Source organism: Monodelphis domestica, chromosome 2 (genome assembly GCF_027887165.1).
Source record: "Monodelphis domestica isolate mMonDom1 chromosome 2, mMonDom1.pri, whole genome shotgun sequence".
Taxonomy (NCBI): Eukaryota; Metazoa; Chordata; class Mammalia; order Didelphimorphia; family Didelphidae; genus Monodelphis; species Monodelphis domestica.
In genome coordinates this window covers 17,363,771-17,391,636 of record NC_077228.1, presented here as the reverse complement: position 1 = coordinate 17,391,636, position 27,866 = coordinate 17,363,771, and the positions used below count along the sequence as shown (strand labels likewise).

The following is a 27,866-nucleotide window of genomic DNA, read 5'->3' as shown; positions in this document are numbered from 1 at the left end:
ATCATCACAGTGCCTGGCACATAGTAAGCTATTAATAAATGTTTAATCATGATTGACTAAAAAGACTTTAAGCGGTACTGGCTATGTTCTGTTGAACAAGATCCAATATGGCAATGTGTGGAGAGGCTCATTGTCAAAAAGTTGACCACCTCTTGAACTATTCGGGTACTAAGGAAGTCCTATATAGGCATTTCAAAAGTTTCTTTTGCCTCAGTGAAGGAAACAACTGTTGGGATGAAGTTCATTGCTTTTTAAAAGTTTTTAAGCCAATATTGAAGCATATTAGCTCAGTGGATAAATAGAATATTGGTCCTGGAATGAGGAGGACCTGAGTTCAAATCTATCCTTATATACTTACTAGCTATGTGACTCTGTGCAAGTCACTTAATCCTATTTGACTCACTTTCCTCAACTGGAGAAGGAAATAACCAAGGACTCCAATATCTCTGCCAAGAAAACCCTAAATGGGATCTTGAAGAGTCAGACATGACTGTTACAAACATTACAAAAATAAAGTGGAAACAATGTGGGGAATCCACAATGGCAGAGTAGAAGTAGGGAAAGCTTGAAACACTATGAGTATCCTCTCCAACCAAACTTAAAATATTGTTTCAAAGCAAATACTAGAGTGAAAAAACCAATGAGGTGACAAGAGACAAGCAAGTTTCATGAATGCAAACAAACAAACAAACAAACAAACAACTTGAAAGTAGGTAGAAAGGGTCTGGTCATTAGGGTGAGAGGACATAGCAGGCCATAGCAAATATTCCCTCCCCCATATCTATTCTTCCAGGTTCTGAACTTGAGCCCAAGTCAATGACAAGACCCTGAGTCACTACCTAAGACAACTTCAATGGAACCCCACCCACCCACCCACACCCTTAAGGTTCTATGTCCCAGCCCAGTTCTCAGGGAAGGCCCAGATATTACCTCCCTGTAGTTCATGGAATAGCTAGCTGTTGTGGGATTAGAAGGAGGTTCTGAGCCCCTTTCCAAGCCCAAACAAAGGTCCCAAGCTCTACTACATGGGAGATAGTAAGGGTAATACCTGGTGCAAAACAAAGAGGTTAGAATACTTGTCCAAGCATACAGTGAGATCCTGAAGCCCATATCAAGGCATTCCACATGACTTGGCTTATGTAAGCAAGTTAGAAGTTAATAGCTTCATGACATAACAAGAAACAATAATAAAAAAGCAAGAGAATGAAAAAAAGGAAGAAAACGTGAAATATTTAATTGATGAAACAAGTAACCTGGAAAATAAATCCTAGAGAGATAATATAAGAATTATTAGATTACCAAAAATAATAATACAAGAAATAAATTAAAAGAAAAACTTTTGTGGTATCCTTGAACAAGAGAGAAAATAGAAATTGAAATAATCCACAGTTATATCCAGAAATAATTCAGAAATTACAACCTCCAGGAATGTTATAGCTAAATTCAAGAGCTCCAAATCCAAGAAAAATACTGCAAATAGCTCAAAAAAAACAATTCAGAAACCATGGAGCTATAGTCAGGATTACACAGGAATTAGTATCCTTTGTTATTAAAGAACAGAAGGGCTCGAATCTAATATTCTGGAAGGCAAAAGATCTATGTTTATATCCCAGTATCGTCTATCCAGCAAAACTGAATATATACTTTTGGGAGGTAGTGAAATAGAGGATTTTTAAGTATTCTTGTTGAAAAGACCAGATCCAAATAGAAAATTGATGCTGAAGCCCAAGACCTTAGAAAGAAGCCTAAAAACATGAATAAAATAGAGAAAAGTTAAGGAATTCAATAATATCAAACTGTATGTTTTCCTACATGGAAAGATGTTATTTGTAATTCTTAAAATTTTTTATTAGTAGTAGATCAGATAGAAAGTATATACATAGAAATAATGTTAGAAGTAAGCTTATTAGAATGCTATGAAATGCAAAAAAAATCAAGGTGGCAAAAAATATTACAGAAAGAATAATGGAAAGGGAGCTGTGGATTGGGGTAAATTATTTCACCTAAAGAGGTGTGAAAAATGGACAGTGGAGGGTGATAGAGGTTTCAAACCCTAGAACTGAAGTTACAGTCTGGGAAATTGGTGAATTTTCAGCCCCAGCAGGGGAGTGGCCCCAGGAGATATTCTGGAATCTTGGGAGAGCAAGAGTTTCTGCCAGCAAGAGGAAGTTAATCCTCAATCCTGAGACAGTCTAAGGAGAGGGCTGGTAAAGACTTTGCTCCTGAGGAAAGATTTACATCCTTTTCCTGGTGATTTTGACACCTTTCCCCCCACCAATTTCCAACTGAGGGGGCCATTGAAGAAGACAGTCAAGCAGCTGAGAAGATCACCTCACAGCTCTTGATGCCCTGGGTCTGAACTGTGCCTGTAGACCAAGACCAAAGCCATCCAAGCCTGAATCTCTATAAGGTAAGTCTACACAAATCATCAGCTTTTTAATATATTTCCAATAAAGTTCGGCAGCAAGAGATTGAAAGAGAAATTCTTTTCAAAATGACTCTAGATGCTATAAAATACCTGGGAATGTATTCTTGTTCTAAGACATGTATCCATCTAAGACAAATCCAGGAATTTTGTGAACACAGAGACAAAATACTTATCAGATAAAGTCACATCCAAACAATTGGAAAAAATTAATTGCTCATGGGTAGGTTCCACTAGTGTAATAAAAGTGACAATTCTACCTAAGATAATTTACTTGTTAATGCCATAAAACTGTCAAACAATCATTTAATAGAATAAGAAAAATAACAAAATTAATATGGAATAACAAAAGGTCAAGAATGTTGAGGGAATTATTTTTAAACATGCATAGTATGATGGACTGGTCATACCAGATCTTAAACTGTACTATAAAGTAGTAATCATCAAAAGAGTCTGGTTTTGGCTAAGAAATAGAATGGCAGATCAATGGAATGTATTAGATACAAAATATAAAGGATAAATGAACTTAGATAAACCCAAAGACTCAAGATTTTGTAATGAGAAATTACCTTTTAACAAAACTTGTAGGAAAATGGAAAAACAGTAAGACAGAACGTAGGCATGAACCAATGTCTCCCACAGTATACTAAGATGAAGTCAAAATGGGTATATGATTTAGCTATAAGTTAGGGGGTCAAAGAATAATTTATCTGTCAAATATTTAGAGAAGGGAAGAATTTATGTCCAAACAAGAGATAAAGAGCAGGATATGATATAAAATTAATAATTTTGATTATATTAAATTAAAATGCTTTTAAATTTAAAAGTTTTAAACAAAACTAATATAAACAAGAGGAAAAGTGGAATGACAAACTTGGGGGAAAAATCGTACAACAAATTTCTCTGATAAAGGTCTGAAATCTCATATCTATAGGAAATGAAGTTAAATTTATAAAATTACAAGGCATTTCCCAATTGACCAATGGTCAAAGGAACACATAAAAATGTGCTAAAAATTCCTGTTTGGAGAAATGCCAAATAAAACAAAATTGTGATACTACTTTAACCTTATCAGACTTGCCAATATAACAGTAAATGGCAATAACAAATGTTGCAAGGGATATGGAAAAATTGGGACACATGCATTTTGTTCGAATTGTGAAATGATCCAACAATTCTGAAGGAAAATTTACAACTATATCAAAAAGGTTATAAAAGTTTGCACACCCTTTGATCTTGTAATACCACTATTAGGCATATATTCCAAAGAGATAATAAAAATGAGGAAATATATTTATATTTGCTCTTTTTGTGGTTTCAAAGATTTGGAAATTGAGATGTCCCTCAAAAGGGGAACAGCTGAACAAATGATGGTACAGATTAGTATTGAAATACTATTATGCCATAAAAAATGATAGGCAAGAAGATTTCAGAAAAGGCTAGGAAGAGCTGCTAGGAAGAGCTAAATGATCTGATTTAGAGTGAAATAAGTAGAGCCAGGAGTATATACACAGTGTTATAATTAAAATGGTTGAGGTTGTAAACTGTGGCAGTTAAAAGAGTTGGGGTCATAAACTGTAGTGAGTAAAAGAGTGGATGAGTAAATTGTGACCCCAGAAAATATATTTTCACTACAGTGTCTTGTTTCAAATCAAATATAAGGTGGTCTCCAGGGAAATATTCCCAATTATGAATATACCCAAGTCAACTGGGTTTTATAGAGAATTTAATTAATACGAATGAGGAATTAAAGAAAGGAAGAGAAAGGAAGAAAAAGGAAATAAGTATGAAGGGCCTCAAGCCAACATGGCCTAGACCTGAGTCTTAAGAGAGAAAGATCAGTGAGTCAGTCTTTTATCACTCACCACAAGGTCTGTCTAAGCAAGGATTCTAGTGACAGAGTCTCCTCAGAGAGAGTTCCAGCCAGAGTCCTTCTCAAAGAGCCTTCCAGCCAGAGACTGTTTCAAAGGGCCTCTCTCAAGAGCCTCCAGAGGGACAGAGTCCCCTCAGAGGAGCTCCAGTGAGACCTCCTTAGAGATTGTCCTCCAAGAGCTTCCCTTCTCCAGAGCCTCTCTCAAGAGAGATTCTCCAAAAGGATCCCCATAAGAGCTCCCTTCTCAAGCGAATCTCTTTCTTATATAGGGGGTTTTCTCCTAGTCACCTCCCCTAAGTTCTTCCATCTACCAATCGCTGTAGACTTTTTCCAAAGGACAACACATTCTAAAAACAATGCTGAGTCGACTAATCCCTTTAGGAGAAAACCTCTAAGTCTGAACCAGAGAAAAAACAGCTGAGTCGACTAATCCCTTCAGTAAATCTGAACCAGAGAAAACACAGCTGAGTCGACTAATCCCCTCAAGAGAAAACCTCTGAATAAGTTTTCACCTCATTGTTTAGCAAGGAGTTTTCTCCCCTAAAGCAGTCTTAAGTACGGGTGGAGTAGAGGTCCTCCCATTTCTGATCCTGGCGAGTTCTCACAGTCAAAATGGGGAATGCTCCTAGTAGGGGATTGTTTCAATTGAGAATTCCCCAATGGGGAAATTTTTAACATTCACAAGTCTGAGAAATTTCAAGATTTACAACAGTAACAGAAATATTATACAATGATCAACTGGGAAAACTTGGCTACTATCAGGAATGCAATGCCTGGGAAAATCCTGAAACACTATGATAGAAAATGCTATTCAATAAAAGAGAAAGAACTGTTGGAGTGGGATAGATGCAGGTCAAAGGATATTGTCTTTCATATCAGAGTATTTATGAATTGATTTGGGGGTTTTGTTTAGAGGATAGAGCTTTGATCTTGGACTTAAGAAGATGTAGATTTAAATCCTGCAGCTAAAATTTACTTGCTATGTGACCTTATAAAATTCACTTGACTTTGGTTACATCATTTGTCAAATGACAGAGGGCCTTGAAGTTTCTTTGCTGACCTTACTCTGCACTCTCCAGTCATAACAGGGAGGAACACTCTGGCTAAAATGTAGGATAACAGAAGATGATCTGTCACAGGTAAAACTGGAAAGTTTGGGTGGAAGGACATCAATTATGTGGCCAAGAATCAAGGACACTCAAAATGTTGAAACTAGAAGAACCATTCAACTATCATCAACTGGACCCTTTCTACTCTTGGTAATTCTTCTACTCCACCCTTAATGCTTCCCTATCAAAGTCTTGACAGTGACTTTCAAATCAAAAAATTTTAGTGGAAAATCAAAAGAATACAGTGAAAAACCAATTTTTAAGATCTGAATTGGGCAATTAGAAGCTGATGATTTCACAAAACAGCAAAAATTAATAAAGCAAAATCAAAAGATTGACAAAATAGAAAGAAACATGAAATATCTCATTGAGAAGATGACTGCCCAAGAAAACAGGTCAATAAGAGACAATTTGAGAATAATTAGTCTTCCTGAAAACCCAGAAATAAGCAGAAACATTGATATCATACCACAAGAAATTATCTAAGAAAACTGTCCTGATGTTCTTGAACAAGAAGGCAAAATAGACCTTGAAAGAGTTCAAAACTCTACACCAAATCCTCAAAAGACAACTCCCAGGAATGTAATTACGAAATTCAAGAGCTTCCAAGCTAAGGAGAAAATTTTACAAGAAGCCAAAAAGAGACAATTCAGACATCAAGGAACACCAATCAGGATTATACAAGATCTGGCAGCTTCCACACTAAGGACTACAAGCCTTGGATATGATATTTAGAAAGGCAAGACAATTGGGTCTTCAACGAAGGATAACCTACCCATCAAAATTGAATACATATTTCCAGGGGAAAGTTTGAGCTTTCAACAAAATAGAAGATTTTCAAGTATTTGTAAAGAAAAGCCCAGAACTACGTAGAAAGTTTGATATCCAAACAGAAAGATGAAGAGAAATATGAAAAGGTAAATGAAGAAAGAGAGAAGAAAGGGGGCAAATGTTTTTCTTTATTTAAGTTTTCTCATTTAATGGCTTCAATAAGATCAAATTTTTCATATTAACATATGGGAAAAAAGTTATTTGTAACACTCAAAAATTATATTCACTGTTATAGTAATTAGATAAATCATTCATTGGTAAAGATTGGGGTAATAAGTGACCTAAGATGATATGCAAAAAAGAAAAAGAAAAAGAGAAAAAGGGGAGTAAGGAATAGAAGATGGCACCAAGTGAAACTTGAAGGAATAAAATAAAAAGGATAATCTATGCCACACAAGGAGAAACATGGGAAGGGGAGGGGAAGAATAATATTATAAGAAGGAGAGGAAGAGAGTGCTAAGAGAAAATACTTAAAACTTACTCTCAGTGAAATCAATTCTGGGAGGGAAGAGCATCTAGATTCATTGGGTTATAAAATTCAATCCCACCCTATAGGGAAGGTGAGAAGGCAAAAACTAAAGGGTAGAGGTGGGGCAGGGAGCACAAAAAACGAGGGAAAGAGATGGGGGAGGGCATGTAATAGACACTAAAATAGACACATTTCTGAAAGGCAGCAGTTGTACCAAAAGGCTTCTGAGGTCCCTGCCAGCTCTTGATCTACATCTCTATTATGTCGAGGACTAGTTTAAAAGTGATTTTCTTCATAAAATCATTTGAATCTCCTTCAATAAGACAGTAAATCTTTTTTATCCAAAATCCCTATAGAGTGGTTGGTATAACCCTTTATATCACATAATCTATTTTGTATATTAACGTGTGTGTACATATACATATACATATATATGTATACATATGTATATATACACATCTACATCCACACACAAAAGGTCAAATATGCAATACTGTGTTCATTTTGGGATTCCATGTATTAGGAAAAGCAATAATGAGTTGGAAAATGTCCAGAAGAGGATAAAAAGGATCATGGTATGACAGAAACCATGCCACATCAGCATAAACTTGGGAAGCTTAGCTGGGAGAAGAGAAGACTATCTTCAATTATTTGAAGAGGAATCATGGGGACGAGGGATTATACCTTTTTCTAGTTAGCATCACAGAGCAAAAACAGGATCAGCATTCAGTAGCTGCAAAGAGGCAGAGCTGGATACACTTAGTATATGTAGTGCTATATCTAAAAAAATCAAAAACAATCAGAGTCTTTAAAGTAGAATTCCTGCCCAGGAAGTGGTGATGAGACCACCATTAGTGGCTGGAATCTATAGGTGAAGGCTGGATGACCCCTCTTAGAGGATGGGGCAGACAGCATTCCTACAGAGACACCTTTTTAGACTAGATGACTTCAGAGACCCCTATTAGTTTTTGAGATTCTGTCATTCTATGTCATATCTATGCTACCAAGCTGTAAACTTCTCAAGGTTAGAACTGTATTATTCATCTTTGTAATCCCAACTGTTTCTAGAATATAAAGACACTCAATAAATATCTTTTGATGAAAAAAAGAATCATAAATGGACAGGTTTTCAGAGTTGGAAGTATTCTCTGAGAAATTGCAGTCAAATTTGTACCCAGAGAGGAACACCAACAAAATATAATCAGTAGCTTTTGCTTGAAGACTTCCAATAAGGGGATCTTCAAGGTCTTCAGGAAAAAAATATTTTATTTTTGGATTGCTTTAATTGTTAGGAAATGTTTCCGCATATATTGTCAATTTTTACCCAGCTTTAACCCTCATCCTTTGTAGCTGGTCTATTTTTTATCATTTGTAGTGAGGAGAACAGGTCTAATTCCTTTTCTATTAAGAGGCATTTAAATCTTTGAAGAAAGCTCTCATATCTCTCCCCTTTCCCACTGACTCTTTTTGTTCTCAGGTTGAAAATCTAAGACTTCTTTATTCATTTTTTATAAACCCTTACCTTCCGTCTTGGAGTCAACACTGTATATTGGCTCCTAGGCAGAAGAGTGGTAAGGGCTAGGCAATGTGGGTTAAGTGACTTGCCCAGGGTCACACAGCTGGGGAGTGTCTGAGGCCAGATTTGAACCTAGGACCTCCTATCTCTAGGCCTGGCTCTCAATCCACTGAGCTACCCAGGTGCCCTCGCAGACTTAACTGATTTTTTTTTATTTGAAAACTTTTATTAATTAATTAATTTAGATTTTTCCCATGGTTATATGATTCATGTTCTTTCCCTCCCTTCCTCTCACCCCTCTCCCATAGCCAACAAGCAATTTACACTGGGTTTTACATGTATCATTGAATTTAATTGATCTTCTTAAAGGATGAATTTGAAACCTTTGCAATTCTTGTTAATTTCCCATTTAAACTACTCACCCTCACCCCACTCTTAGACATGAAGGAATGAAGGAGGAACAGTATATTTCTAATATTATTTTAATTCTCCAAATAGGATGAAGGTGAGAGGTCAGAAACTTTTCAATAATTTCAATAATTCGAAGAACTTACCATTTATTTTAAAGATGTAAGATTGTGAAGGAGCTCTGGGGCGATCAACAAACAAATGGCCTTGGTTGACTAGGACTTCCTTTATCAGTGGCAATCCAGTTACAACTATCATGGGAGTACCAAGCAGCTCAATGGAGAAAATATTTCCATATTTCCTGAAACACTGGAAAAAGGTTAGTTTGAGTTTATCACTTCCATTGTATTCCAGGCTATTTTTTATCTGTACTGTTATCAGATATTCTAGGTTTGTGAAACATCAATTCCAATGAAGTCCATTCAATTCATTCTGATCCAATTGCATTTCATTGAGTTTAGCTCAACCCACCAAACATAATTCATAAGATCATGTATAATCGATGCTATTACTACATTTATGTTAATAGGATAGGGACACAGGAAGCCAGCTAAGGCAAAGGCTGGATTTTGAACTCCTTCCCCTCACAACACTTTCTGTCTCTGTCTCTCTCTCTCTGTCTCTCTCTCTCTGTCTCTCTGTCTCTCTGTCTCTCTGTCTCTCTGTCTCTCTGTCTCTCTGTCTCTCTCTCTGTCTTTCTCTCTCTCTCTCTCTCTCTCTCTCTCTCTGTCTCTCTCTCTCTCTGTCTCTCTCTCTCTCTCTCTCTCTGTCTCTCTCTCTCTCTCTCTCTCTCTCTCTCTCTCTCTCTCTCTCTCTCTCTCTCTCTCTCTCAGGTAACTGCAATAGCTCTTCTCAGAATGGTAAGCTTTAAGAGTTTATCCAAGGACTAATCAAACTATTTAGATTTTTACTTAAAAGGGGTTTTATTCTTCAGGTAGGGGAAATCAGGAAAATGGAGGAGGTGAGAGGGGAATAAGGTTTCCCTATTCTGTCATGGTTTCCTGTTGATTGAAAGATTTTCACATGGTGTTCAATTCAGGAAATAGGGTTATTTTCTCTATGGGGAGATATTAATAACAAAACTGACAAAGTTTCTTCAGAGCTAAGCTCCCAAATCATCTTAGTACTCAGTCAATAAGTAATCATGAATCAAGAGCAAGTCTGTCTGTCAACCTCTTCCCAACAGTCAAAAGGTAAGAAGGGAGAGTTCTAGCTGCTGGGCTTCTTGACTGCCTTCTGACCAGATTCTAGTGGAATCTTCTCCCTCTGTTGATCAGCAGTTCAGTCAATATTCCATTTCTTGATTTTCCTTGCAAAAACCCTCTTGTGCTTTGATCTTTTCCTTACACATGACCCTGGTGTGGTGCTGGGAGCTGAGCAGGCAGTCACAAAACCTAATCATCCACATCCTCGAGGAACTGACATAGGAAGGTAATGATCTCCTTATAGATGAATAAACAGAGAGTACATGCAAAGGAATATTAAGTGATTTAAGTGAGACTAGGACCTGGGAAAAAGCAGAAAATATTTCTGCAATTGTAAAGCACCTTGAGAATCTTAAAATACTACAAAATTCTAATTACAATTATCAGAAATTAATGATTAATTTATTTACCAACTTACTAATTGATGTCATTTAATAATAATATTAATCAGTGTTTATTTGCTTAATGTAATAGGAAGGAAGACTATTGTGAAGGTGGCAGTGCCAATATTATTAGCTAGAGTTGAACAATAAGGCTAGTGATCAGCCAACTCTGTTCACAACTGTTTAAAATCCTAAGATCAGAGACCTAGAACACTGATCATTTTTTTCACCCTTACCTTCCATCTTAGAATCAATACTGGATATTGGTTTTAAGATAGAAGAGTGATAAGGGCCAAGCAATAGGGGTTAAGTGACTTGCCCAAGGCCACAGATCTAGGAAATGTCTGAGGGCAGATTTGAACCCAGGATCTCCCATCTCTGGGTCTGACTCTCAATCCACTGAGCCACCCAGCTGCCCCCACTGGAGCACTGATTATTAACCTTTTTTGTGGTGTTATCCATTTGGTACTCTAGGGCAGCCTATGGATCCCTTCTCTGAGGAAAGTTTCTAAATGCATAAAAGAGAATATATAGCATTATAAAGGTAACCAAATGTATTAAAATGTAGTTATCAAAAATAGTTTTTAGGAAATGCTGAACTGTCCATATTTAGAGCCTGCGATTCAAATGGTTGAATGAACCTCAGAGGCTTCATACAACGATTTTTGCCTGTCAGTCAATTAATGAATATTTTTTAAAAAATCTACTGTGTGCCACAATATACCTAGAGCTGAGGATGCCAAAAGAGCCATAAGACAGCCCCTTCTTTCAAGCAGCTCCCCTCTCATTTTATAGACAATAATGATATCTTACATATAATATAAACCTATATACCTATCCAGATCTCTTTCTCATTCTATCTCTCTGTCCATCTATTTGTCCATCTGTTTTCTGCATGTCCATAAATGTCTAATGTGCTCCAAGCATTGTGCTAAGCCCTTTAAATGATTAAATCATTTGATCTCCACAACACTGGGAGGGAAGTGCTAGGATTCTTCTTCTTTTTGAACAAAAGAGGAAACTTAGAAAAGCAGAGGTTCAGTGACTTTGCATGGTGATGATGACGATGAAAATACCGTCATTCCTCTTTTGCTCTAAAGTTACAAAGCACTTTTATATATCATCTCATTTGATCAGGATGACAGTTCAGAAGGGATCTCAATGGCCATCTGATCAGAGCCATACAGAAAAAATTTCTCCACAATGACTCATCCAAGAAATGATGAGTTTCTGAGTTTCTCAGAGTCCCAAAGGAGGTAAATGTCAGAAGGAGGGGAGCCCAGCCCCCCAGGGCTCTAAACCAGATTTTTTCCATCTTAAGAGGCTGCCTCCAGATAGAGTCGAGCAGGGATGATCACATGCAGGCTGTAAGCCACCCAGTTCCTCTGCCCCCTCACAGCTGGTGGATTCTTGCCCTCCCCTCACACTCCTTACCTCCTGGATGCTGATATGGGGATTTTTGGAGTCTATCTGGAAGATGTTGCCAAATATGGGCATCTGAGGAGGTCCCGGGGGGTAGTTGGGGTCCTGCCTCCTCCTCTGCCCATAACTGGCCAGGATCAGGAGAATGGCAGAGAAGAGGAGGAGGGTCTGCAGGGAAGGGAGCACGTTTCCTAGCTGCATCCTCCTCCAGGTCCAGCACCAAGGTCAGCCAAGCCAAGAGAGTTCTTCTACAGCAGTACCAGTAGCGGCAGCAGAGGGGCCACCAGGAACAAGAGTTCCTGGGAGAGACAGAGCCTGAGCTGTGTTTGTTTCTTTGGATTTGCTGATACGGTGGGGTTTTTGTGAACTAACCAATGAGAGCTCCAGGAAGTGTGAGCTTTATTATATTCTTATGAGTGGAATTTTATGTTTGATTTATTTATTATTATAGAAACTAGCAAAAATTATTTTAGTGACTTAGAAAAAATGATAAAATTGATCTGGAAGAAATAAAGGTCAATAACATCAAGAGGTTAAAAAAATTGATCAGTTATCATTTTTCCAGTTGTTTGACTCTAACTTCACTTGTGTACAACATGTTTTGTAATTGTGTTTCTATTATTTCTGTGTTTTGGCAAGTAGTATCTCAGTCATTTTAAATTGGTTAGAAGGACTTTAAATAGAATTTCTCTTTCTGATTATTAATCTACTGTCGTGTCTGCTTCTGTAGTTTCTTTTTTGGGGGGGGGGGTGAGTTCATTGCATTCACATTAACAGTTATGAATACCAACTGTGTATTCCCATCCATCTTATTTTCCTTTTTTATCCTGCTCTTTTTTCTCCTTTTACTCACTCTCTCCTCATAATTTTTTGTTTGTTTTTAATCACTGTCTTTCCCAGTTCACCCTCCCTTTTATCCTCTCCCCTTCTTAACTTTTCTTATTCCTTACTTTCTTCTCTAAAGGATATGTTTCTATCCAGAACAGAGTATGGTTGCTATTCTTTCTAATTCAATTCTGATGATAGAAAGGTTTAAACACTGCCTTTCACCAACCTCATTCCCCTCTCCACTAAAATAGATTTTTCACACCTCCATAGGTAAGATAATTTATCCCATTCTACCTCTTCCTTCACACCTCTCTCAGTATAATACTCTATATTACTTCTCAAATTTTTGGGGGGATATCATATTATCTTAGTGATTTTACTCCTACAACCTCCATTGTTGTATACTCCTTCTGATTGCCCAAATACTGATTTTAAAAAGTTAAAGAGTTGTAAGTATTGTATCCCATAGACGAATATTTTTTAAAAATCACTTATTTGAATCCCCTAAGTTTTTCAATTTCTTGTTTATCTTTTTATGCTTCCCTTCAATCTTGAGATTTATTTAGCTGTAGTCCTTTTATCAGGAATACTTCAAAATTTTCCATTTAATTAAATGACCATTCCCGCCCCAACAGAATATACTCAATTTTCTTGGGGAATGAGTCTTAGTTTAGATCTTGGCCCTTTGCCTTCTAGAATATCCTATTATAAGGGCTCTGGTCCTTTAATGTAGATGCTACTAAGTTGTGTGCAATCCTGGATGTTGTTCTATAATATATGGATTTTTTTGTCTTTCTGGCTAGTTGAAGTATTTTCTTCTATGTCTGAGAACTCTGGAATTTGACTATAATAATCCTTGGAGAATTTATTTGGAAATATATTTTAGGATGTGATTGATAGATTCATTCAATCTCTATTTTACCTTCTTGTAAGAGAAGATTGAGGAAATTTTCTTTGACAATTGGACTTTTTTCATATCATGGATGTCATGTAGCCCAATAATTCTTAAATTGTCTCTCTTGGATCCTTTTATCAGGTTAGTTGTTTTTCAAATGAGATAGTTCATATTTTCTTATTTTTTTAAAATTCTTTTGATTTGCTTTATTGTTTCTTGGTATCTCTTAAAATCATTAGCTTCTGCTTCTCCAGTTTAACTTTTTGAGGAACTATTTCTTTAGTAAGCATTTAAAGTTTTTTTTTTCCATTTGGCCAATTATAATTTTCTCAGAATTATTTTTTAATTAAACTCTTGCATGTCTTTTCCCATTTGACCAATTCAGCTTAAGATCTTATTTTCTGAAGTACTGTTTCCTTCTCCATGATCCTGACTCCTTCCATTGTTTTCATTCATTTCCCACATATTTTTCTGTTTAATTTTTGAAAAGCTCTTTAAGCTCTTTCATGATCTAAGACAAATTCCTCCTATTTTTCATGTATTATTTGTAGCTCCTTTGATCTCATTGTCCTCTTCTGCTGGGAGCCATCAGGCCACCATGCCTTGATAAAGTCACCCGAAGCAGCTAAGAGGTCACACAGTGGCCCTTTGTCAAGATGGAATTGCCCACTCAACCCCCTTTGCATGACTTCTCTCATTAACATCCCTTACTAATGGAATTGACATGATTGTTATCCCCTCACTAGCCTCAGAAGGAATAATAAGAGAGCAAAATACTTTCACTCTATTTCCCCAAAACATGACCAAAAAGAGCAGACTCTCAAAACCAAACCAAAAAGAATAACATGGGTTAACTTTTACTTAGGTACATAATTCCCAGAAAAACGGTAACCACAAACCAAGCCCAGAATATTCCTACTCACAGAAATTTATTCTCCTGAAGCTACCATATAAATCAAACATAAAGGCCCATACAAACGTTGGAGATATACCAAGCTTCTACATGCCTCAGTGACTTGATTTCACTAATCAGAAACTCCCCATTACAGAAACTCCCTGCTAACCCTGAAAAATAATCTAGCAATGAATCTGAATTGTGTATCCCGCTGATCCCTCAAGCTCACTTCTGTAATTGTTGAATTGTCTTTAAGAGTTTCTGATTGATCATCTCTTTTTTATTAAAAGTAATAAGTAAATTTCCTTGATTGTTTGTAAGCTTAGACTCCTCACAGGTAAATGAGAAAATTATGCCACCTGTAATGAAATCATTTATCTTAAGCAAGACCTTTATTGATTCTGTCAAAAATCAATAATTACAATACAAGAATATAGAATTTTAATCAAGTGATTTGTTAAAAGTTAATATACCATTTTCCCAATTATCTTTATTTGAACATATGTGTTAGGTAATATATCTTTGTGTCAAGAAAATGGGAATAAACTAAACATCAGATCTGGCATGGTGGAGCAGCCATTAGATCCAAGACTGCCCCTGGCTGAGACACATACATAGCTGTCTCCCATTTTTTATTTTCTTACCCAGCTGTTCATCACCTGCCAAGAACCCCTGAAGCCCCGAGAGGGACTGAACCCTGCCTGTTGTGAGAAAATTTTAGTGTTTTTACTTAAATCTAAATAACTTTGTCATAATGGGATGATTCCCAAATAATAAAATACCAAAGTCAGCTGTGGTATGGAGATTTTAATAAATGAAGAGAGAAGGAATTAAGGGAAGGGGAGTGAGAGAGGGAGAAAGAGAAAGAGGGGGAAAGAGAGAGACAGAGAGACAGAGAGAGACACAGAGAGAGAGAATTAATTTAAACTGCTCTGGATCAGGATGAGCTAAGAAGTAGTTAAAGGCCTTGGCCAAAGTGGACTCCCTGAGCCTAAGGGAAAAGGGAGTTGTTAGGGTCTGAGTGGAAGACCACCCCAAGAAACATATGGAGACAATGCAATTCAGGCAAGGGGATGTTTATTACTAGCAGCGCTAGGGGAAACTCAGCCAAGGAGTTCCCAAGAGGCAGAATCAGAGTGGAGTTTATATTGCTTAAAGCAGTCATAGTTGATTTACTTGATGGGGGATAGCTGGAACATTCTGTTAATGATGTTGGGTAGTTTAGCATAATACATGGGTGATTTAAGATGGGCATATCAGGTGGGCGATTGGACAGACATGAAAGGTGGGTTATTGTTGGGATACCCAGGGGCCAGTTGGCTGATTATTGGCATACTCAAGGGCCTTGTAGTTCCTGGGACCTTGCACAGAACATTCTGTCCTCCCACACATACTAGAGTAGAGGTCAGTTGATTTTTTACTGCATAACACCCCCCACTTCTGGTTGTTCATAATGAGGAATCTTACTCATGGCTATATTGTTATTACAAAGCTTAGGGGGTTGGTACTGTTGCCTCAGTACCATGAACTGGACAGTGCTAATGGGATCCTTAATGAACTGAACCTTTGAGTCTAAGGAGCCTTTACTACACAGGTGGTCAAACCTGAGGACACACACAACCATTGGGCACCTTCGGATGGGAGAAGGTATTTACTGTTGCTAAGAGTCACGAGGATGTAAGGGAAAAGAAGAATTTCCCTGACAATAGTCTGCCTGAGTTTCTGGGGGTATAAGGCCCATGTCATCTTCCTCTCCAAATATCTAGGGGAAAGGAGGTGATGGTCTCAGTATTCTATAGCTTCTTCAGAGCTGAGAATGGTTGTAGAGTTGTCCCTGCATACTGTTAGAAGAAAGGTATTGGCTGTAGGCAATGTCTAGGACTTCAGGTTGGAATAGTAGTCAAGGTTAACAGGGAGAGAAAGGTTGCAAACACAGGGTCTTTAGGGGCACGTCCTCAGTGAATGCCTGGGTCCTAGGTAGGTGGGGACCTTTTTGGAGATCTGAAAGATGTCCAGAAACTGCTTCCCCTGATTGTCAGACAGGTCACAAGGAGGCGAGTCATCCCCTAAGATAGAAGTATAGAAACAAGGACTGGGCTAAAAACTAGAACACCAGATAGAAACAGAGAAAATTAATAGCAATTGGCATTAAACATTTGCATTTGGGTATCTTAGTCAACAGACTTCTTCAGAAATCATCTTCTTACAGAAATTCCTGAATTATTTGCAGAGTTGGGATGTGGTGTTTCCGTCAAAGGATATCCTTTTGCAAAATACACATTAGCTATAAACAACTATAAACATCTATAACAATATTTTACAGATGTATTTCTTTACCCCAGGTTCTGGGAGGAAATTCAAGAAAGCTTTTTTGCTATATTTCCAAGCTCAAGATCCAAACTTCAACTGTGGCAAATTAAGGCTACAAATACAAGCCATCTATGAAGAAACTTCACCTACTTCTCAAAGTATGCTCCCTAAAATTTAAGAAATTTCAATTATTAACCTAGAACTTCAGAGTAAACATGGCTGCAATATAAATATGAATTGCTTCCTCTGCCTGGCACCAAACGAAATAGACTACCTCAAAAGAGCATAAAAATCATCTTTGGAAGAACAGAGGAAATCTCCAGTATCCCACAGAAATGAAGATACGTGGGGTTTGAACATTGCCGCACTATAAGAAGGAGGAAAAGCTTGCAAAAAAACGTGAACTGAGCTGCCCTTCCCCCTCTTCCCTCATGGAACCAGAGTAGGGGCTCAGAGCACTCACCGGGACAGCGAGTGAGTGAGGAACGTCTCTGCCTGGGGGGGCACACCAGGGTCCTTGGGATCTAAAGACTGCTAGGAAACGACCTCTCAGGGAGGTTTCACGGGAGAACCCTGCACACTGGCAAGCGCACAGAAAATGGAACCCCTGCAAACTGTGAACAGTGAGGAGTCTCGAGAGTCTGTAAAAACTGCCTAAGGCCAAAGTGTTGCCCCTCGCTGTAGTGGGGGGGTCAGGCCAGGGTCCCTGGAAGCTGAGAGGGAATACCAGAGATCCATACCTCAGAGCAGTTTCACAGGAGATTCTTGTGCACTGGTGAGAAGAGATCATAGAGCACGGGGGCAGGCACGCTAAGCATGGGGGAGGGCATGCTGAGCACAGGGGCAGGTGCGCTAACAAAACTTGGAGGCTCAGAAGAACTAGTCTGAGGCAACCTAAATCCACAAAAAACCCACCCATATCCCCCAGACCTCACCCCAAAAAGGAAAGGGGACAATAACCACCAAAGGGATGGCTCACATGGCCCAAAATCAAGCCTGCAAGAAGAAAGGGAAAAAATTGACTATTGAAAACTTTTATGGCAGGAGTACCCAAGGAAAAGAAGAGAAAGAGGATGAAATCCAAACAAAATCAAAACATTCCCCCCAAAATGAAAATTATCCACAAGCTCGGGAAGAATTCAAATTGGAGCTTATCCAAAAGATGGAAAACTTCTGGAAAGAAAAATGGGAGAAAGAGATCAGCAGTCTGATAGACAAGACTTCACAATTGGAGAAAGAGCTGGAAGTCTTTAATAAAAGGGTAGTACAAGCTGAAAAACAAACCCAGTCCCTAAAAACCAGAAATAAGCAACTGGAAGACAGTGAGCTTTCAAAACAGTAGGAATCAATAAAGCAAAGCCAAAAAATTAATGAATTAGAAGAAAACATAAAATATCTCACTGACAATCTGACAGATCAGGAAAACAGAGGAAGGAGAGACAACTTGAGAATCATTGGTCTGCCCGAAAAACCAGAGATAAACAAAAACCTCAATGCTATACTACAGGAGATTATAGAAGAAAATTGCCCACATGTTCAGGAGCAAGGGAGCAAAATAGAAATAGAAAGGATTCATAGAACACCCTCTATACTAAATCCCCAAAAGACAACCCCCAGGAATGTAGTCGCCAAATTCAAGAGCTTCCAAGCTAAGGAGAAAATCCTACAAGAAGACAAGAAGAGAAGATTCAGATATAAAGGGGCCCCCATATGGATCACACATGACTTAGCAGCTAACATGCTAAGAGACCACAAAGCATGGAACACAATATTTAGAAAGGCAAGAGAGCTGGGTCTCCAACCAAGAATCAACTACCCAGCAAAACTGACTATATATTTCCAGGGGAAAGTATGGGCATTCAACAAAATAGAAGATTTCCAAGTATTTGCAAAGAAAAGACTAGAACTTAGTGGAAAATATGACATCCAATCACAGAAAGCAAGAGAAACATGAAAAGGTAAATATGAAAGAAAGGGAAATAGAGAAAAATCTTATCTTTTTCTTTAAGTCAAACTCTCTTCTAAAAGGACTACATTTATATCAATCTATATATAGTAATATGTGGGGAAATGTATTGTGTAACTCTCAAAAATTGTATGCATCATAAGAGTAGTTAGAAGAATCATGCATAGCAAAAGATTGGGGCATCAAGAAGATTTGGTGAAAGGGGTGACAAAGAAAGAAAAAGGGATGGGGGAATCATTAATGATACTAAGATTTACTTCAAGAAATAGGGGGTGGGAACTAAATACAATAATCTTTCCCACACAAAGATACACATGGGAAGGGGAGGGGAAGAACTCTCATATGAGAAGGAGAGGAAGAAAGCGCGAGAACCTTACTCTCAGTGAAATCAACTCTGAGAGGGAAAAACATCTAGATCCATTGGGATCCTGAATTCTATCTTATCCAACAGAGTAAGAGGGAAAGGAACATTAAGGAGGGGGAAGGGAGTATAAAAAGGGAGGGAAGGAGAGTGGGTAGGGGAAGGGAACATAAAAAGGGAGGGTCTAGAAAGGAAAGCATATAAAGGTAGGGGACTAGGAGGACTGACCTAAAGTAAATCACTGTTCCAAAAGGTTATAGCTAAAGAATAAAGGTCAGAACTAGGGGAAGATATCAAAATGCCAGGGAATCCACAAGTGACAATGATAACTTTGAATGTGAATGGGATGAACTCACCCATAAAATGTAGACAAATAGCAGAATGGATTAGAGCCCAAAACCCTACCATATGTTGTCTTCAAGAAACTCGTATGAGGCGGGTTGATACTCACAAGGTTAGAATTAAAGGATGGAATAAGACCTTTTAGTCATCAACTGATAGAAAGAAGGCAGGAGTTGCAATCATGATATCTGACAAAGCCAAAGCAAAAATAGGCCTGTTCAAAAGGGATAGGGAAGGTAAATATATTCTGTTAAAATGGAGTATGGACATTGAGGAATTATCACTAATCAACATGTATGCACCAAATGGTATAGTATCCAAATTGTTAATGGAGAAACTAGGAGAACTGAAGGAGGAAATAGACAGTAAAACCATATTAGTGGGAGACTTGAAACAATCACTATCAAATTTAGATAAATCAAACCAAAAAATAAATAAGAAAGAGGTAAAAGAGGTGAATGAAATCTTGGAAAAATTAGAGTTAATAGACATATGGAGAAAAATAAATAGGGACAAAAAGGAATACACCTTCTTCTTAGCACCACGTGGCACATTCACAAAAATAGATCATACACTAGGTCACAGAAACATAGCATTCAAATGCAGAAAAGCAGAAATAATAAATGCAACCTTCTCAGATCACAAGGCAATAAAAATATTGATCAGTAAGGGTACATAGAGAGCCAAATCAAAAATTAATTAGAAATTAAATAATATGATACTCCAAAATTGGTTAGTCAGAGAAGAAATAATAGAAACAATTAATAATTTCATTGAGGAAAATGACAATGGTGAGACATCCTTTCAAACCCTATGGGATGCAGCCAAAGTGGCACTCAGAGGAAAATTCATATCCTTGAATGCATATATTAACAAATTAGGGAGGGCAGAGATAAATGAATTGGAAAGTCAAATCAAAAAACTTGAAAGCAAACAAATTAAAAAACCCCAAAAGAAAACCAAACTAGAGATCCTAAAAATTAAGGGAGAAATTGATAAAATCGAAAGTGATAGAACTATTGAAGTAATAAACAAGTCTAGAAGCTGGTACTTCGAGAAAACAGACAAAATAGACAAAGTACTGGTCAATCTAATTTTAAAAAAGGAAAGAAGGAAGGCAAATTAACAGCATCAAGGATGAAAAGGGGGACCTTACTTTAAGACAATCTTTAAAAACTACTTTGCCCAACTATATGGCAATAAATATACCAACCTAGGTGGTATGGATGAATATTTACAAAAATATAAATTGCCTAGACTAACAGGAGAAGAAATATATTTCTTAAATAATCCTATATCAGAAAAAGAAATCCAACAGGCCATCAAGGAACTTCCAAAGGAAAAAAAAAAACATGACCTGATAGATTCACAAGTCAATTCTATCAAACATTCAAAGAACAGCTAATCCCAATACTATACAAACTATTTGACATAATAAGCAAAGAGGGAGTTCAACCAAATTCCTTTTATGACACAAACATGGTACTGATTCCAAAGCCAGGCAGGCCAAAAACAGAGAAAGAAAATTATAGACCAATCTCCCTAAAGAATATAGATGCAAAAATCTTAAATAGTACACTAGCAAAAAGACTCCAGCAAGTGATCAGAAGAGTCATTCACCATGATCAAGTAGGATTTATACTAGGGATGGAGGGCTGGTTCAATATTAGGAAAACCATCCACATAATTGACAATATCAACAAGCAAACCAACAAAAATTGCATGATTATTTCAAAAGATGCAGAAAAAGCCTTTGATAACATACAACACCCATTCCTATTAAAAACACTAGAAAGCATAGGAATAGAAGGTTCATTCCTAAAAATAATAAACAGTATATATCTAAAACCATCAGCTAATATGATCTGCAATGGGGATAAACTAGAAGCCTTCCCAATAAGATCAGGAGTAAAACAAGGAGGCCCATTATCACCTCTATTATTTGATATTGTACTAGAAAACACCAGCAGTAGCAATTAGAGAAGAAAAATAAATTGAAGGCATTAAAATAGGAAAAGAGGAGACCAAGTTATCACTCTTTGTGTATGACATGATGGTCTACTTAAAGAATCCTATAGATTGAACCAAAAAACTAATCGAAATAATCAACAACTTTAGCAAAGTTGCAGGATACAAAATAAACTCGCATAAGTCATCAGCATTTCTATATATTTCCAACACAGCTCAGCAGCAAGAACTAGAAAGAGAAATCCAATTCAAAATCTCCTTAGACAAAATAAAATACTTAGGAATCTATCTCCCGAGACAAACACAGGAACTTTATGAACACAACTATAAAACACTCTCCACACAACTAAAATAGACTTGAACAATTGGAAAAAACATTAATTGCTCATGGGTACAATGATCCAATATAATAAAAATGACCATCCTACCCAAACTTATTTATCTATTTAGTGCCATACCCATTGAACTTCCGAAAAATATTTTTTTACTGATTTAGAAAAAAACATAAAAAGTTCATTTGGAAGAATAAAGGATCAAGGATATCCAGGGAAATAATGAAAAAAATACAAAGGAAGGGGGCCTTGCAGTCCCAAATCTCAGACTATATTATAAAGTAGTGTTCATCAAAACAATTTGGTACTGGCTAAGAGACAGAAAGGAGGATCAGTGGAATCGACTTGGGGTAAATGGCCTCAGTAAGACAGTCTATGACAAACCCAGAGATCCCAGCTTTGGGGACAAAAATCCACTATTTCATAAAAACTGCTTGGAAAATTGGAGAACAGTGTGGGAGAGATTAGGTTTGGATCAACACTTCACACCCTACACCAAGATAAATTCAAAATGGGTGAATGACTTGAACATAAAAAGGAAACTATAAGAAAATTAGGCCATCACAGAATAGTATACATGTCAGAACTTTGGGAAGAGAAAGATTTTAAAGCCAAGCAAGACTTAGAAAGAGTCACAAAATGCAAAATAAATAATTTGGACTCTATCAAATTAAAAAGGTTTTGTACAAACAAAACCATTGTAATCAAAATCAGAAGGAAAGCAACAAATTGGGAAACAATCCTCATTAAAACCTCAGACAAAGGTTTAATTACTCAAATTTACAAGGAGCTAAATCAATTGTACAAAAAATCAAGCCATTCTCCAATTGATAAATGGGCATGGGACATGAATTGTCAGTCTTCATATAAAGCAATCAAAACTATTAATAGGCACATGAGAAAGTATTCTCAATCTCTTATAATCAGAGAGATGCAAATTAAAACAACTCTGAGGTATCACCTCACACCTAGAAGATTGGCTAACATGACAGCAAAGGAAATTAATGAATGTTGGAGGGGATGTTGCAAAGTAGGGACCCTAATCCACTGCTGGTGGGGTTGTGAACTGATCCAACCATTCTGGAGCGCAATTTGGATCTATGCCCAAAGGGCGATAAAAGAATGTCTGCCCTATGATTCAGCTATAGCACTGCTGGGTTTGTACCCCAAAGAGGTAATAAGGAAAAAGACTTGTACAAGAATATTCATAGCTGCGCTCTTTGTGGTGGCCAAAAGTTGGAAAATGAGGGGATGCCCTTTGGTTGGAGAATGGCTGAATAAATTGTGGTATATGCTGGTGATGGAATACAATTGTGCTCAAAGGAATAATGAACTGGAGGAATTCCATGTAAACTGGAACGATCTCCAGGAACTGAATCAGAATGAGGAGCAGAACCAGGAGAACATTGTACACAGAGACTGACACACTTGGTATAATTGAAGGTAATGCACTTCTCCATTAGGGTCAATGCAATGTCCCTGAACAATCTGCAGGGATCTAGGAGAAAAAACACTATCCACAAGCAGAGGACAAACTGTGGGAGTCAAAACACCAAGGAAAAGCAACTGCTTGCCTACAGGGGTTGAGGAGACACGTCTGAGGAGAGACTCTAAATGAACACTCTTAACGCAAATACTAACAACATGGAAATGGGTTAGAATCAAGAATACTTGTGATACTCAGTGGAATCGCGCATCACTATGGGATAGATGGGGGGAAGGGGGGTAGAAAGTGATCTTTGTCTGCAATGAATAATGCTCGGAAATGACCAAATAAAATAATGTTAAAAATTATTAACCTAATAGGTTGTTTGAGGAAATGGAAACTTTAATTTTACCATTTTTATTATGTACTGATTATGGGAATGTCAGAAAGGAAAGGCAGGGAAAACATTTCCTCATGTCCCAAGGGACACATAGTGAAGGCTTCATGTTCCGGACAAAGCTACCACTAGTTCATGCCATCATGGTATCATTCAAGGATTAACAGCCTAGATGGTCAACAAAGGTTTATTCCCAGTTGAGCCCAGAATATTCCTCTGTAAACATCCCAGGACATTCTCTGTCCTTTGTGTACTTTTTCACCATTAGATCCCAGAAGCCTTCTTCTTCCTTAAAAGACAAGTCTCACCCACTTCAGCTGAGATTCTGCTTATCAGCAAATAAGAATTTCCACACACTTCAAACAAGCTTTTCTGATCATTAACCCTCTCTAAGGATTCCTTAAAGCCTATGAGTCTACATTATAGCAGCTATCCTTACATATTCTGGCAATAATTTACATATCACACTTTAGTCACAAAACCTGAAATAAAAACATGAGTGCTGGATTAAGTACCTCCACAGTAATATAAATCAGAGCTGTGTCATCTCTTGGACCTAGGCCATCTGAAAGGCTAAGACAAGACCATACAGGAATCACTTCAGGGTAACTGTCCAGAGAAATTATAGAATCATATGTGATTTTCCCACAACACATACATTAATTTCAGAAATTATCCCTAGGTCAGGGATCCAATTATAAGAGTAGAACATCTATCTGTTCTCTTTCACCTCCCTGCTCATCTTTAAGTTCTCTCACACAGTGGTTGTCAACTCTGTGAGGTCCCTATTTCAGTCCCTAAATATCAGTGTGGAACAATTATAAGCACTTTTTTCTCCTTCCTGTGTGCAAGGAAGGGTTTAATAGCTTCTGAGCAATTTACCCTAAGGCTGCTTGGCTCGATTTAGGTTTTCATCTTGTCCCATCCTTCTTTAACAACTGGGCTTAGCTTAAAAGTTGAATGTATCAATCCCCTTTCATGATAATTTACTCTCAATGGGTTACAGTTGGAACTCCCCAACTTCCAAATAACTTTGATTAAGGCCCTTAGTAATCTCTTAGAGTGTAACCAAACTGAAGTTCAAAGCATCTACCTGCACTCCTTTCAAACTTGTCTAACATAGAATAGAACCTCCAGTTTAGTCTTCTTGTAGCTCAAAACATTGTCACACACCTGATTAAATTCCATCAACATTATTCCAATTTATAAGTTGTTATATCTATTTCACCCTAGAACCCAAGCCCTTCTTGATTTCAGGACTGGTCAAATTTGTCTTGTTAAGGACATGCAGTTTGCATATCATATGCCCTTAACCTTTTTAGGTGGTACAAATATATAGTACAAATGCACACATAATTTATATCTGAATACATGTTCATCTCTTGATCACAAATTCCTTTCTATGCATTTTGCACATTTTAAAAAACAATTCATATAATCTTAGTCAAAGAAAATGTTTAGCTCAGTACTGCTATTATTAAATCCTATGCACAGATTACCCACTTTAAAAACTTCTTGTGTGTCATATGAGTACTTGTTGCCAGTTCTGACAGCACATGAATTAAAATAACATCTGATTTGAAAAATCCCAAGTTTAAATCCTAGAATAAGTTCTCCTCAACAACATAACAACTTTTTCTGGATGACTTTTACATCTATAAGTAGCCAGTACAATTTCTGTCCTAATAGAATAAAACATTTCCTCTCTGTGTCAAGCTGGCTATCAATGACATTTGGACAATTCTCAAATTCACTGAAACCATTGTGCATTGCAAGATCTAACAAAACAAACCTCTAACCATGAGTTTTTGTGCTCAATAAAAATCTGGCTAACATTTCACATTTAACTGACAAACAGTAATACATGGAATTACATTTGTACCATATCAAAATCATTAGCAATCCTCTCAAGTTGTATGTATCAACCCTTAGAATTAATCTTTCGGACCGGGAGGGCCATTGGGGATGAAGGGGGGCTGTCCTCGGAAGGGGGGCAGGTGGCAGAGATGGAATCAGGAGGAAGATGAGGGGGAAACGCAGGGATCTACAGCCAAACACAGGACAAACTTGTTAACCTTCTTCTCCCGACTCACCAACCCTTAGGGAGAGCAAAGACTTTTGCAGGCAGAAACCCCAAATCCTTATTGATTGTCCTAAAAATCCATGGACTTGTCCTCCCATTCCAGACCACCCAACCCCGCCCCCCACCATCTAGCCTATTTGGCTCTGAGTAGGTTATACCTGGGGCTGGGAAAGGGCTCCTCTGAGTGCCAATGGAGTGGAAAGGACATGGCACAGCCCATTGCTCCACTGGGTTCTTAGCTTAACTCCTTTTCTGCCAACCAAGAGTTCTACACCAGTAGCTAGAGACTGGGAAGAGAGGAAACCTAAGGATGTAAGGGGGTAGGGGTAATGGGGGGTCCAGGGGTGGTGACCCAGAAGGGGGCAACATGGGAGGGGTTGGGGTCAATACCTTGACCACCAGGATGGTAGAGGGGTTGGTGGCCAACACCAGAGGACAGACCCAGGGAGGGGGGTCCAAGACTAGGTCCTGCCAGGTCAGGATATAAGGCATTTGATCCTTTGATTTGAACACAGATAACAAAGAGAACAAGACAGATTAAAGAGACAGACAGACAAAAAGACAAGCAAAAAATCCTTTTTGTGGAATGACGCAAAATTTGTATGGGAGTTGGAGCTTGCTCAGGGATCCAGCCCTCCTTCCCTGGTGTCCTTCTAAAAAGACCCAGTGCCCCTTTTACTTTTCCTGTGCCTGCAGCACACAGTGCCCTTTTACTTCATCTGTGCCCATAGTGTGTCCACTACGGGGCTTCTTGGAATTCCGCCAGGAACTCCAACCCTGGGCTCCCCCTTATCTCTAGGGGGACAGAAGGCCTCCAACCTTCTAAAGTTCCATATAACTGTCTCCAAGCTTCCATAGGACTCCCTTCCCACCCATCTAAATGGACTTGCTTCCCGGTTTTCCCTGGCCCCTCATGGGAAACAATCTGTGGTAGATGCCGGTTCACACTCACACACAGGTGGAACCAGACCACTTAGTGGAATTGGGCTTAGTGTCGGTCCCCTCATATAAACCCCGAGGAAGAGGGGCTAGCAGGACCACTTAGCAGTAAGCTCTAAGTCCATGATCTTTTCCCCATCAGTCACAATCACACAACCAATTACACTGCACAGACACACCACTCATCTCTGGAGAGTTGCCATGAAAGCTGGGAAAGAACTTTCCTTCTCCTGCAGGTCCTCAGGGGGTCATATCAATCGGACAAGTCCCCATAGGTTAGGGTCCGAGTGGAAGATCACCCCAAGTAACACACGGAGACAATGCAATTCAGGCAAGGGGAAGTTTATTACTAGCAGCGCTAGGGGAAACTCAGACAAGGAGTTCCTAAGAGGCAGAGGCAGAGGCAGAGAGGAGTTTATATTGCTTAAAGCAATAAAAATATATAAAATATATATATATTTATATATTTTATTATATATATATATATATAATATAAAACTTAAAGCAGTCATAGTTGAGTTACTTGATGGGGTGTAGCTGGAAAATTCTGTTAATGATGTTGGGTAGTTTAGCATAATACGTGGGTGATGTAAGAAGGGCATATCAGGTGGGTGATTGGACAGACATGAAAGGTGGGTTATTGTTGGGATACCCAGGGGCCAGTTGGCTGATTGTTGGCATACTCAAGGGCCCTGTAGTTCCTGGGACTTTGCACGGAATGTTCTGTCATCCCACACATACCAGAGTAGAGGTTGGCTGATATTTTACTGCATAACAGAGTCAGTCTTATTACTCACCACGAGACCATCTCAAACCTGGGTTCCAGTCCTCCACTGAACTCAATTTCCTGAACTGAGTTCAGAATCTGAACTGAATTTTAGCCTCCTTTTAAAGAGAATTTTTTCCTATGTCACCTCCCCTAAATTTTCACGTCTACCAATCACAGTAGATGCTTTTTTCCAGGACTGCCCATTCTTAGTTCTCACCACTCTTTAGTTTTCACCTTATCTGATTAGAGTATATCTTCTGAGTACTTCACACTTCTTTGATAAGCTTGCCTTTTGTAAGTTACTTGACCTTTTTGTGATTAATTTAACCTTTTAGGTACTTAACACCTTTTTGTATTAGATCTAAAAATAGACCTAGCTTAAGGTTCTAGCTTCACTAGAAGTTATGAGTTAAGTACCTTCATTGTTCAAACAGGAGTTTACATCATTTATCTCCCCCTAAAGTATGTCTAATTAGGGTGGAGTAATTTTAAAAGTTCCCAATACATTCCTGATTCTTGTTAGAAAAAGTCTCTCCATTGTTACAATAAGGGAATAGCTAAAGTACAGTCTGAGGGGGCGGAGTCAAGATGGCTGCTTAGCAAGCGGCAAAAGTTCAGACCTTGGAAGACCCTTCCTTACCGATTACAGACTGAATGCTCCTAGGGCACCAAAATTCAAGCTGAGCAACAGGACAGAGGCTGGGAACCCTCCTT

The 27,866-nt window shown here is 38.1% G+C and overlaps 1 long non-coding RNA gene across 1 annotated transcript; it reads left to right on the top strand.

The window, feature by feature from the left end:
* The first annotated feature begins 920 nt into the window (after positions 1 to 920).
* Positions 921 to 23,332, top strand: LOC130457041 (uncharacterized). The gene is made up of 2 exons (XR_008916024.1): positions 921 to 8,950; positions 16,602 to 23,332. It is a non-coding gene; the product is annotated as an uncharacterized LOC130457041 (long non-coding RNA).
* The last annotated feature ends 4,534 nt before the right edge of the window (positions 23,333 to 27,866 follow it).